Genomic DNA, 13,085 nt, shown 5'->3' on the forward strand with positions numbered 1-13,085 from the left:
TGGTTCAGGACAAGCCAAGATGCAAAACCGTGATTAAATCTGGGTTTTGTCCAACAAACCATAGCTCCCTGTTACATTTGAACTCAAGGAACTGTAGTTTGCTTCAATGGAGAAGTGGAAGCTTCTAATCTCCTCACAGTAAGGTACGAGGAGAGGACGGAGGAGCATTCAAGTTTCCTATTATGTCCAAAATACCACACAGACATATATGATGCACATACACCTCTTACTGCAGTACAAGGTATGTTCTTGTCCATAAACTTTAAATCTGGACAACAGCCTGTAAAATAACATGCTGGACATTTATACTATCCAGAGACCACTGTCACAAGAATAACTAATTATATGGATATATTGCCTGCATCTGCACAAGGAAATTTAATTTCCAGAAACTATTGTTTTGAATTAATAGTGCCCATTCCCTGTTTTACATACTAATTTAACACTTTTTAAAAAGCATTAGTGGGAAAAGCCATTCACAGTGCCATTCATGAATGTGCTCTTTGCTTATTTTTTGGATATAAACTCTCTATTACAGCAAGTTGACAATTTATACAAGAGAAAACACGCCTGATTTGTCTTACGACACCTTAATATTTAAATTCAGACTGCTGAATTTATGGCAGTCCCAGTGGAATATGTCCCTCTCTTGATTTCATTATCTACTGCAGTAACCATATAAGTTTAGAACCCTAGAATGAAATTGCACAGACAACATTCCTTGGTTTGTATGAAGGAGATAACAATGGCTTTGAAAGAGAGTTTTTAGCTGGGTGTTCTGGGAAGAAGGAATAAGAAAGACTGGAATCCATCTTGAGCAGGCTGGCTGAAGGCTAGCTGCACTGCTGTGGGGGACAAACCCCTCCTGAAATGAACATGCTGTAAGATCTGGACTCCCTGCAGGCAGACTGAAGGTATCAATAGGTGAATAAACCATATTTTTTAAAGCTATGACATTATCCACCATGTCTCAGTTCTCCAAAGGACCCTGTAGTGAGTGCCTGGAACCCCCAGGAATCTTGCAGAACATGGGGGCATCACATTACTTTTGTAACAATACATTTCGCTGAGAGTCAAAAAGCAATCAAGCCATGTAATCCAGTAGTCAAGTGAGCGATCAACTGATCACGGATTAAGCGAGTACGGCGTGCAAATCAGCCTGGAAACCCCTCACAAATCTGATTCTACTGACCAAAAAAAAAATTGCAGCAGGAAAGCAGCTTATCTCAGTGGAGTCTGGGTGCGCAAACTATTGAAGTGGCACATTACATCTCAACAAAATGTATGTGTGCGTGATCATGCACAGAATTTGGGATTCTTGTATCAGACGCAGAGTAGGAAATGAATACAAATGAATTTCTTGCCTTCTAAAACTGCTTCCCTCTCCCTTCTCCCCAGTCTCTCAAATTGCAAAACCCCTCCCTTTTATTCTTTAATCATTTGATGAAAGGGGGCAAGAGTTTTATTATAGCATTGTTTTTTAAGCTGGGAATTATGGGGAAGGAGGCCAGCCTTAGCATCTGGAGAGACAGCCGTAAATCCAGCTCAAGCTGACTCACATCCTTTTAATCAGAATTGCACCCTGGATAGGAGAAGACGGCTCTCCTATGGCCTCGGGGCAGCTAACGTTAACACGCCTTACTCTCCTAGACACAATGTAGGTGTTAGCTGGTTTGGAAACACACCACAGCTGAACAAAGGGGCAAGTTGGTTTGATGCAGCTGATCTCAGTATCTCATCCCTATGTATTCAGCCAAATCAACCAACTTCATCAGATAAGCATGCTGGAAATATCTTACAAAAGCTATGTAGGCTTGTAATGTAGGAATCATGGGCGAAGCCAGGATTTAGGTTGGGGGTAGGACCAAGCTATCTGGAATAATACGATATGGAATTAATACAACAATTAAAACAGTTGAAACAATAAAACCACAAGTTCAGTTCAGGGGAATGCTTGCCTAAACAGGTGAGTCTTCAGGAGCCGGCAGAATGCCAATACAGATGGGCCTCTCCCGTTTCAAGAGAGAAAGCATTCCACAACACTGGTGTCACCAGTGAAAATCCTGCCTCTATGTTACCGCAAGACAATAATCATCAAGTCATGGTAAAACTAGCTGGGTTACATTGGCTGATCATGGTGCCCTTAAGAAAAAATTCCCATCCCTTTGTAGCTGACTGCGTCTTCCTAAGATCTCTCTGGAGCAGGGGTAGGCAACCTAAGGCCTGTGGGCCGGATGCGGCCCAATTGCCTTCTCAATCCTGCCAGCAGACGGTCCGGGAATCAGCGTGTTTTTACATGAGTAGGATGTGTACTTTTATTTCAAATGCATCTCTGGGTTATTTGTGGGGCATAGGAATTCGTTCATTCCACCCCCCCAAAAAAATATAGTCCGGCCCACCACATGGTCTGAGGGACAGTGGACCGGCCCACAGCTGAAAAAGGTTGCTGACTCCTGCTCTGGATGGTTACTTGGCCCTGAACAAAGTCGAATGTAGTGATGGAGAGAGGAGGACATGGAAACTTTATTTCCATGAGCTTCCTTATGCTAGCTTACCTTAGACCCCAAGCCACTATAAGGCACACATACAGACAACTAATTGTCCAAGCCATTTAGTGAGCCACTGCACCTAAGTAACCTGCCATGTGTCCATCCCAGGTATCCTAAGTCTCCAGATGTGTCCCAGCCATAATCATAATCATAATAATTTATACCCTGCCCATCTGGCTGGGCTTCCCCAGCCACTCTGGGCGGCTTCCAACCAAATATTAAAATACAGTAATACATCAAACATTAAAAGCTTCCCTAAATAGGGATGCCTTCAGATGTCTTCTAAAAGTTTGGTAGTTGCTGTTCTCTTTGACATCTGGTGGGAGCGCGTTCCACAGGGCGGGCGCCACTACTGAGAAGGCCTTCTGCCTGGTTCCCTGTAACTTGGCTTCTCGCAGTGAGGGAACCGCCAGAAGGCCCTCGGTGCTGGACCTCAGTGTCCAGGTAGAACGATGGGAGTGGAGATGCTCCTTCAGATATACTGGACCGAGGCCATTTAGGGCTTTAAAGGTCAGCACCAACACTTTGAATTGTGCTCGGAAATGTACTGGGAGCCAATGTAGGTCTTTCAAGACCGGTGTTATGTGGTCTCGGCGGCCGCTCCCAGTCACCAGTCTGGCTGCCACATTCTGGATTAGTTGTAGTTTCCGGGTCACCTTCAAAGGTATCCCCACGTAGAGTGCATTGCAGTAGTCCAAGCGGGAGATAACCAGAGCATGCACTACTCTGGTGAGGCAGTCCGCGGGCAGATAGGGTCTCAGCCTGCGTCCCAGATGGAGCTGGTAGACAGCTGCCCTGGACACAGAATTGACCTGTGCCTCCATGGACAGCTGTGAGTCCAGAATGACTCCCAGGCTGCGCACCTGGTCCTTCAGGGGCACAGTTACCCCATTCAGACCAGGGAGTCCTCCACACCCACCCGCCTCCTGTCCCCCAAAAACAGTACTTCCGTCTTGTCAGGATTCAACCTCAATCTGTTAGCTGCCATCCATCCTCCAACCGCCTCCAGGCACTCACACAGGACCTTCACTGGTTCTGATTTAAATGAGAGGTAGAGCTGTGTATCATCTGCATATTGATGGACACCCAGCCCAAACCCCCTGATGATCTCTCCCAGCGGCTGCATGTAGATGTTGAAAAGCATGGGGGACAGAACCCTGAGGCACCCCACAAGTGAGAGACCAGGGGTCTGAACACTCATCCCCCAACACCACTTTCTGAACACGGCCCAGGAGGAAGGAGCGAAACCACTGTATGACAGTGCCCCCAGTTCCCAGCCCCTCTAGACGGTCCAGAAGGATGTTATGGTCAATTGTATCAAACGCCACTGAGAGATCCAGCAGAACTAGGAAACAGCTCTCACCTTTCTCCCTAGCCCGCTGGAGATCATTGACCAGTGTGACCAAGGCAGTTTCAGTCCCATGATGAGGCCTGAATCCTGACTGGGAAATATAGAAGGCTTGTCTCCCAAGGGCAGTAAGGTTGAAGCGTGCCTGGACTTTGCAGTGCCAGAATTCAATATGCAGTGGTACCTCGGGTTACATACGCTTCAGGTTACAGACTCTGCTAACCCAGAAATAGTACCTCAGGTTAAGAACTTTGCTTCAGGATGAGAACAGAAATCATGCAGTGGCAGCGGGAGGCCCCATTAGCTAAAGTGGTGTTTCAGGTTAAGAACAGTTTCTGGAACAAATTAAGTACTTAACCCGAGGTACCACTGTATTTATGACTGTGTTTTCTAATAAAAGGGGGGGGGGAATGGGGTTGGGGAAAGACTTTGAAATTGCATGTTAGAATCCACATACATATCACTAGGGAACAAGTGCTCAGGGACATCTCACCAACATAATACAATATTTTATACACCCAACAGATATCAGCAAACATCATCTTACACAAGCAAGGTACTCATCATCCATATTAAGCAATTTGGTGACTGTATCTGAATGCTGACGATCCTGATTTGCTTTGTAGACATTCATAAGCGAATGCTGAATATAATATTTATGCAACTGTCAACATTTATGTTGCACTTTTTCACACAAAAAAATTTACACTGTCAAAATTTACATGTGAAATACTGATTGCTATAGATTTTCAGCTGAGGCAGGTCAGAAAGCCGATTTCTGGTCTCTTGGCTCTTTGTCATGCCAGAAAATGACCAAGAGATGAGAGAGGGTAATCTACCACATTGGAGCCGTTAAAAGGGCTGTGGAGAAGGATCCCCAGCACTCAGACAAAGCCTGCAAGAAGTTGGGCAGACTAGGCCTTAGGCTGGGATAAACCTCGGCCCGCCAGATGCGTTGGGACTACAACTCCCATCATCCCTAGCTAACAGGACCAGTGGTCAGGGATGATGGGAATTGTAGTCCCAAAATATCTGGAGGGCCGAGTTTGGGGATGCCTGGGATAAATGGATGCCGTCTAGGCTGCAATACTTGCCTGAAGAGTGTCAGCTGACATTAAAAGGCATCAAGACACAACAAGCCGAACTTGAGCAACTGGTCTTGAGTTCAAAGACTCTCCCCTATTTCTCCTGCTTCCTGACTGCTACCTCAGATGGTGGATCCTGGGCTGTCCACTTTGCCTTTGACCTGACAGCGGCTATTGGCCTCTCCAACCCTCTGCTGCTACCCCAGAGCCTTCTGCATGGCTCTCTGCGCCTGCCCTGTGACCCTTTGCTCCATAACTGCTTGATCTGGTGCCTGACTCCCAAGTATCTCCCCATACCCATGTTCCTGGACTTTCCAGTCCTTGTCCACACCTAAACCAAACCTGCCTCAGAGCTAGGCCAAGGCTGCAGAGCTAGGTCAGCTACAACCAACCCACTCTGAATTTTGGGCTCATTCTACACTTTTCTGTGTCAAAATCACACAGCTATGTGGTGAAATAATAAAAAAATTAAGGTCTTTTATATATATAATAAATGTTCATAACTGCATATATAGGCCACATGTCTGGAACCCCACAGAAAAAGTCCTGAAACCATTTTGTCCCTCCCAAATTGACCTCAAATATTTCTCTGCAAGGTCGATGGAAAATGGAAAAGCCTTCCCATTGTCTTTTTGTTCACAAATCCTGTCTTAAGGGTATGTCTGTGTATGAATAGGGTGAGCCTGTGACCTGGCTCAGGAACTAAGTATTTATCATTACAAAAGACTGGCCAGGCTCCCCAAGTAATCCAATCAAGGGACCATTAACAGGTAATCTGCCAGACAGGAGATAAACAACGCACTCAGATTTCTGTTGTAGACCACCCTTTCTGTGATGTAGGTATGATGTATCTGGGGGTGGTCTTGAGGTAAACCCTTTCTGTGATGTATGTATGATGTTTCTGGGGGTGGTCTTGGACTCCAGGGCGGGCAATTTAAAATGTCTATATAAGGGCGGGCACACCTTTGTTCTGGGTCCTCCTCCTTTCCTGTGTGTGAGGGGAGCACCCTGTTGCAACAGTTCAATAAAGATCAGGCTTGCAAGCTGCTTTGCTTCTCAATATTCTCTGGTTGGCCTCTGTTATTTTCTCCAACTGGTGGAGAACCTACAAAGGACTCTATAAGGGCTCTTGTGTCCCCCATAAGAAAATAAGGGCTGATTTTTGTTTATTACAGAGGAATAACCTAGTTATGAGTAGCACGACACAAACAAGATTATAAATTACTATTCTGAATGTGTCCTTGTTCATTTCAGGAGCTAATTTTACTTTTTAAACAAACCCATTGTAGCATAAAACACAGAACGCTAACACGGAATCTACACTTTTTAAACCATACACACAGCTGGCTCATGTTCCAAGAAACAAGTATAAAAGCAATCTTTTGTAGTATTTCATTTCATCCACCCACACATCGGCTCAGATGGGCTTTTTGAGCACGCACCCCTGCATAGTCTGGTGCACCATCACAACTACCAAATTAATCTTCTGAAGAAAGCAGAAGTGGCCAGTGGCCACCAGCTTAGATGGATTTGAAAAGGGATTAGACAAATTAATGAAGGGAAAAGCTTCTGGGGCATGATTGAGATCCCCCCCTTAAAAATAAAAAAAACCGTATAGAAATGCTAATACTAATACTAATACAGTGGTGCCTCGGTTTACATACGCTTCAGGTTACATACGCTTCAGGTTACAGACTCCGCTAACCCAGAAACAGTGCTTCAGGTTAAGAACTTTGCTTCAGGATTAGAACAGAAATCGTGCGGCAGCAGCGGGAGGCCCCATTAGCTAAAGTGGTACCTCAGGTTAAGAATAGTTTCAGGTTAAGAACGGACCTACAGAACATATTAAGTACTTAACCCGAGGTACCACTGTAATACTAACAATAATAATGTACTATTTTTAGGATCAGGGAGGGCATGCCTCTGAATATACCAACAACAGAGGAAATACAGCAACAAAAAAAATGAAGTATTTGTGTTAAAACAACATGAGGGCAATGGCTAACTGCCGCATGATCCTGACAGATGAAGGGCAGCCCAGAAATATAGCAAATAAATACCCCACACTGAACTGAATAGAACTTAGATTGCACTGTTAGTCAGGACCCAGCCCACCCATTTAAATAAACCCACCCTGCTTATTAATAAGGACGAATACTATAATCACTGTAGTCACCACTGCCAATCATTTCCATATAACTTTAGTGTGCAAAGTGTGCTAAAATGCTCTCTGCCTCATTCATCTGCACCAAACTAGATTTCTCTGTACTGAGCTGCAGCCTGAATCCTTTTAACCTCAGTTGCAGTTTCCAACGAGAAAGAACCCTGGAAGTAAATAATGGAAGATAATCCCTCTTGTATGTTTGGCATTTAGAGCAGTCAACACAGAGTCTGCCTGCTCTTTTCTCTCTCTTTTTTCAGGCTGTTTGCCAAGGAAAGACCTTTTTAGGATCATTTACTTAGAATTGTTCCTGCAATTAGCCAGCCCATTGTTAACACCAGTGTGTGGTTTTTCTTATGCAAACCACACCGTTCCCGCTTGCAGGAGTTTGTTTTTTTTTAGAAAAAGCAATCCTAGCCATTCATATCTGACTCTTTGAAAGGGATTTGGTACCCGCTATTACAAAGCACATAGAAGCAACCTAAAATGTAGTGTGTTTTACACAGAATGGTAATTACTGTAAGTATCGTTGTTATTTCTTATTATTATTATCTTGAGCTGGGAGAGTGGTTAAAATTCTGCTCTAAGAATATCAAGATCAGCGATGGGAGAAAGATATAGAACAAATATTTCCCTTTTTACATGGCTCTGCTTGCTGAATAACAAAATTTTGCAGAATTTGGAGGTGGGTTGGCTAGATGCAGGAGAGATTTAGGGTACATACAGCAGTCTGAGTTGTAGGGATAATAACGGTGTAAAAGCAGAAATGCCCATATGGTAGAAGCATAGAGCTGAAAAGTTACCAGAGGGTCATGTAGACCAACCCCAGCGATGCAGGAATCTCATGACAGATGGCCAGCACATACTATAAACTTCATTTTTAAACTGAGCACAGTGCTATATGTTTTTAATTAATGGCCTGATTTGTGATATACAATTCCTGTACACTCCCCTGCCCCTCTTAATTTTATTTATTTGGAAATAACAAAACTGCCTAAGTAAATAAACTTAACTGAATTCACAGAAACCACATGGAGCCAGATGCCCTGTTGTTAGGATAAACATTACTATCTGATTGTATTATTATTTATTCAGAATAACCTGTTAGCCACCTTCACACAAACTCAGTGTACAAAAACATCCTAATTACTCCCCACGCCTAAAAACAAAAAAACAAAACCTGTAGACAGGGAACAACAGAAACAGCACCAACCAACCAAGCTAGGTAGCTAGCTGTACTGAAGGCCAAATGACCGGAAACTTTATTTTCAACCCTTGCTGGAAAGTCAATAGAGAGGGAGAGCTATAACCTACAGAGGGAAGTTTGTTCCACAGCCTTGGAGCTACTGATATAAAGACTCTGCTCTTTGCCGCTATTGTGTCTCAGTTTCTCTCTCGCCCAAGTTGACTCTAGAGGGGAAGGGATTCAATTCCACACCAGAACTTTAAGTTTACACAACTGAAGCGAATTAAGGGGCTCTATCGCTCTGGTGCAACAAGGCGCGATATTCATTTATTTTCGGTGTTGATTGTGAAATGCACTGAAAAGCACGGAATCAATGATTAACAGAAAGGATGAAATCAGAATAAACTAGCATTGTTGTGTAACCTCACCACAAACAAATCAGAATAAGGACTCGGTAAAGACTAGGCGCTGTGTAAGTTTTGTGCAAGCAAACCAGGATGTATGCTCAGAAAACAGATCCCTGTCCCCAGCCTCTCTCTCATGAGCGCACATACCTGGAGTCGTAGAATTGTCCAGGATTGGTGCAGATGAATGAGGCAGAGTCTTCTGCCCAACATGGGGCTTGAACCCATAACCCTGAGATTAAGAGTAAGGTAAAGGGTAAAGGGACCCCTGACCATTAGGTCCAGTCGCGGACAACTCTGGGGTTGTGGGGCTCATCTTGCTTTATTGCCCGAGGGAGCCGGCGTACAGCTTCCGGGTCATGTGGCCAGCATGACTAAGCTGCTTCTGGCGAACCAGAGCAGTGCACGGAAACGCCGCTTACCTTCCCGCCAGAGCGGTACCTATTTATCTACTTGCACTTTGATGTGCTTTCGAACTGCTAGGTTGGCAGGAGCTGGGACCGAGCAACGGGAGCTCACCCCATTGTGGGGGTTTGAACCGCCAACCTTCTGATCGGCAAGTCCTAGGCTCTGTGGTTTAACCCACAGCGCCTCCCGGTATAAATAATAAATTATTATTACTATTATTATCTTTGCTATCCCAGCCTGGTCACAGCCATTGTATATCAGGCAAGATATTAAATAAAAGGCTGAATTATAGTCTCCACTTCCTCCAGGGAGCACAGGTCCTCTTCCTTACAGCAACCCTGTGATGTAGATTAAGCTGAGTGATAGTGACTGGCCAAGGAAGGCCACCCAGTAATCTTAGAATCATAGAATTGGAAGAGACCACAAAGGCCATCAAGCCCAACCCCCTGCCAAGCAGGAAACACCATCAGAGCATTCCTGACATATGGTTGTCAAGCCTCTGCTTAAAGACCTCCAAAGAAGGAGACTCCACCACACTCCTTGGCAGCAAATTCCACTATCGAATTGCTCTTACTGTCAGGAAGTCTTTGCTGCTAACTAGAGATTTGGACCCAGGCCAAAGTCCTATGCTCTAACCCAATCCCACCCCCACAACCTGTTGCCTTTCAGATGTTGCTGGACCATAACTCCCAGCATTCCTCACCATGAGCCATGCTGTCAGGGGCTGATGGGAGCAGGAGACTGACATAATCTGCGGGGCATGAGGTTGGAGGAGACTGATCTAGCCACTATACCAACTTGGTCTACCAAAGGGCTCTTCTACAGAATCAGTGGTTTGAGGAGCACAGTGTCATGGATGGTACAATGTACAAACCTTGTCCAAGAGCTGGTTTTTTTCTTATCTCAGCTGTCAATGACACACACACACTTACATTACCGCAATAAGGAGAAGATTATGATACCATTTTGGGACCAGTCCAGGGTCCACACAAAAGACATGTTTCGTTTTTGTAGCAATGTTTGTTGACTGAAAACTATGCGGTATTGGAAATATTTCCTGCTCTCTTCATACACTAAAAACAAACAAGTCAACGGAACTGGTAGAATCACATACCACCCTACAGGCAGAGTTGCTTCCTTGCCGGAATTGTACAGGCTCAGAAAGAAGTTTATCTTTTTAAACTTCTTGCCAGTATTGGGGCATCAGAATATTTATTTGGAGTGTTTATATACTACCCTTGTTATGAGCCATAGGGCAGTTTACAACAAAACTAGACAAGATAAAAACTAAGTGTAACATCCACAAAATAACACAACCCTCAAATACATAACAAATCAACAACCATTTGCTAATAGCAGCAGCAACAAATCGATTAATTTATCCAGTTAGGTCTCTCCTCCTCCACCTGGCCGCCCAAAGAAGTGCACCTTAACCAATCGCCTAAAGTTATATTAGGGTTGAGGCCGGGTGCACCGCAATACAAAAGGCTTTCTCCTGAACCCTCAACACCACACACTTCATCCCGTACAGGAATTACTAAGAGGGCATCATCTATTGATCTTAAGGCCAGGAGTAGGTCAGCATGGAAGATGGCATGCTTGCAGAGAATTTGGGTCACAGGTGTTTTAGGATTTTAGGTGCCAAAGTTCCACCGCAGCCAGTTTTGTAGTCAAGGCTCCTTAGCTGTTGCACACACAGCAGCATTTGCAGTGCAATGTGAATGCATGTGTCGCAGACCTATGAGGAGGCTCAGTGTTAGATCAGACTATTGATCCATCTAGGCTAGTAATTTTTTTCTACTCTGCCCAGCAGGACCTCTCTATGGTTTCAGGTAGAGGGTCTTTCCCCGCCACCGACTTGTACCTGATTGTTTTATAAGTAGAGATGCCCAGGATCGAACCTGGGAACTTCTGCATGCCAAGCAAGTGCTCTGCCACAGAGCTATGAATCCTGCAATACACCCCCTCCCATCCCCAGGTATTTTCCAGATCTGCCAACTGAACTCCTTTTTAAACTAAAGGTAAACAGACCATTAGGTCCAGTTGTGAATGACCCTGGGGTTGTGGCGCTCATCTCGCTTTATTGGCCAAGGGAGCCGGCATACAGCTTCCGGGTCATGTGGCCAGCATGACTTAAGCCGCTTCTGGCGAACCAGAGCAGTGTACAGAAACACCGTTTACCTTCCTGCCAGAGTGGTACCTATTTATCTACTTGCACTTTGACGTGCTTTCGAACTGCTAGGTTGGCAGGACCTGGGACCGAGCAACGGGAACTCACCCCGTCGTGGGGATTCGAACTGCTGACCTTCTGATTGGCAAGTCTAGGAAGGTCTGCATGCGAGGGATAGATCAGTGTTTCCCAACCGGTGTTCCGCGGCACACTAGTGTGCCGTGAGACATCGGCTGGTGTGCCGTGGGAGGGAGGCGGGCGAGTCGGGCGGCGAGAGGCGGCGGCGGCGAGGATCCGTGTCGAGCCGGGGGCGGCTCCGCGGTGGTGGTGCCGAGCGGCGGGGCAGCGCGCGCAAAAGGGAGGAGCGCGAGACAGCGGAGGAGGAGGAGGCCGGCATGTCCGGGCAGCAGCAGCAACAGCAGCAGCAGCAACTCCCGGCGACGGCTCCTCAAGCCCCGCCGCCGCCCCCTCCTCCGCCCGCTATCGCCGCCACCACCACAACAGCCGCCGCCGCCTCAGCTGCCGCCGTCCCTCAGTCCCTCGCTCTGCTGCCTCCTCCCACCCCGGCAAGGGGGAGGGAAAAAACTTTCACTTTTGTGCGTCCCTCCCGGCGTGACGCTGCGCGCTGACGTCACGGGGCGGGGCTTTAATGGTGGTGTGCCGCGATATTTTTTTCCGGTAAACAGGTGTGCCGTTGCCCAAAAACGTTTGGGAAACACTGGGATAGATCTCTCCCACTGAATCAAAGGCGCCTCCAGATTTTTCTCATAACTGAGCAAGCACACCCAGCCTCCACAGTCGCAAAGAAGAGCTTCTAGAAAAGATGGTGCAAGACTCAGGTCCTGCTTTGAAGCTTCCCACAGACATCTAGTTGGACACTGCGAAGACAGGAAGTGGACTAGATGGGCCTTGGCCTCATTCAGTAGCATTCACAGGTTCTTTTCAGGCTTGTGGATTCCCGACATGGTTCGTTTCAGAAACCAGGCACGCCACACAGTCATACATTTATAACTGCGTCCCTTGGAAAGGGTTGCCAACTTTTTTCAACAGACAGACAACATGATAGGGTGCCCAAGCAAATCCCAACCGTGGAGGCACAAACATGGAAAACGCTTCTGCAGTGTGGACGGATGCCTGCTTGTTGGAAACCTCTTTGGGGACCAAGAGCCTCTCCAGAGAAACAAAAGATGGCAACACCTGACCGTGGATTCCCCCAACCCTCCAATCTGACAAGCCACCAGCTTTTCTTGAGCCTCAAAAGAGCGCTAAACCTGGCAATGATGGATCATCTCCCTAAAGGCAGAGCAAAACCCCACCATATGACAGACCTATTTTGGAAACCACACATTGATATGCGCTGTAACCGAGGGGGAAAGCTAAAGCAGCCTCCCAATGCTACAGCAGCCTCCTGTCAAGCAATGAAAAACAGCCTGGCACGCTATGCCCTGCTTTTTCAAGAACACTCTCAATGCACTATATGTCCTTCCTTCTTGCTATTTTCCTCCTGGCATGTACACGCACCCCTGCTCTGCTGTAGGAAAATATCACGCTTCCCGAAATCAGGTCTTTATTTTATGCAGGATATTTACAGGGCACTTGATCGAAAAGCTCCCCAAGCAGGATACAAATAATTACTATATACTTTTAAATTAGAGGCAGCTCCTCTGCTCTGCTCATGCTCTCTCTCTCTCTCTCTCTCCGTGCTCTACTTTTTTCAATGCAGTCAGCTGAACTATGGAGCAGCCCGGATTCAACTTTACAGAAATCAGGACTT

The 13,085-nt window shown here is 46.1% G+C and overlaps 1 protein-coding gene across 6 annotated transcripts in view; it reads right to left on the bottom strand.

Annotated features, from left to right (window-relative positions):
- Positions 1-13,085, bottom strand: part of AMOTL1 (angiomotin like 1) — a 90,088-nt gene that overhangs the window by 42,268 nt on the left and 34,735 nt on the right. The gene's annotated exons all lie outside the window — the stretch shown is intronic.

Source organism: Podarcis bocagei, assembly GCF_964188305.1.
Source record: "Podarcis bocagei genome assembly, chromosome: 6".
NCBI classification, from domain to species: domain Eukaryota; kingdom Metazoa; phylum Chordata; class Lepidosauria; order Squamata; family Lacertidae; genus Podarcis; species Podarcis bocagei.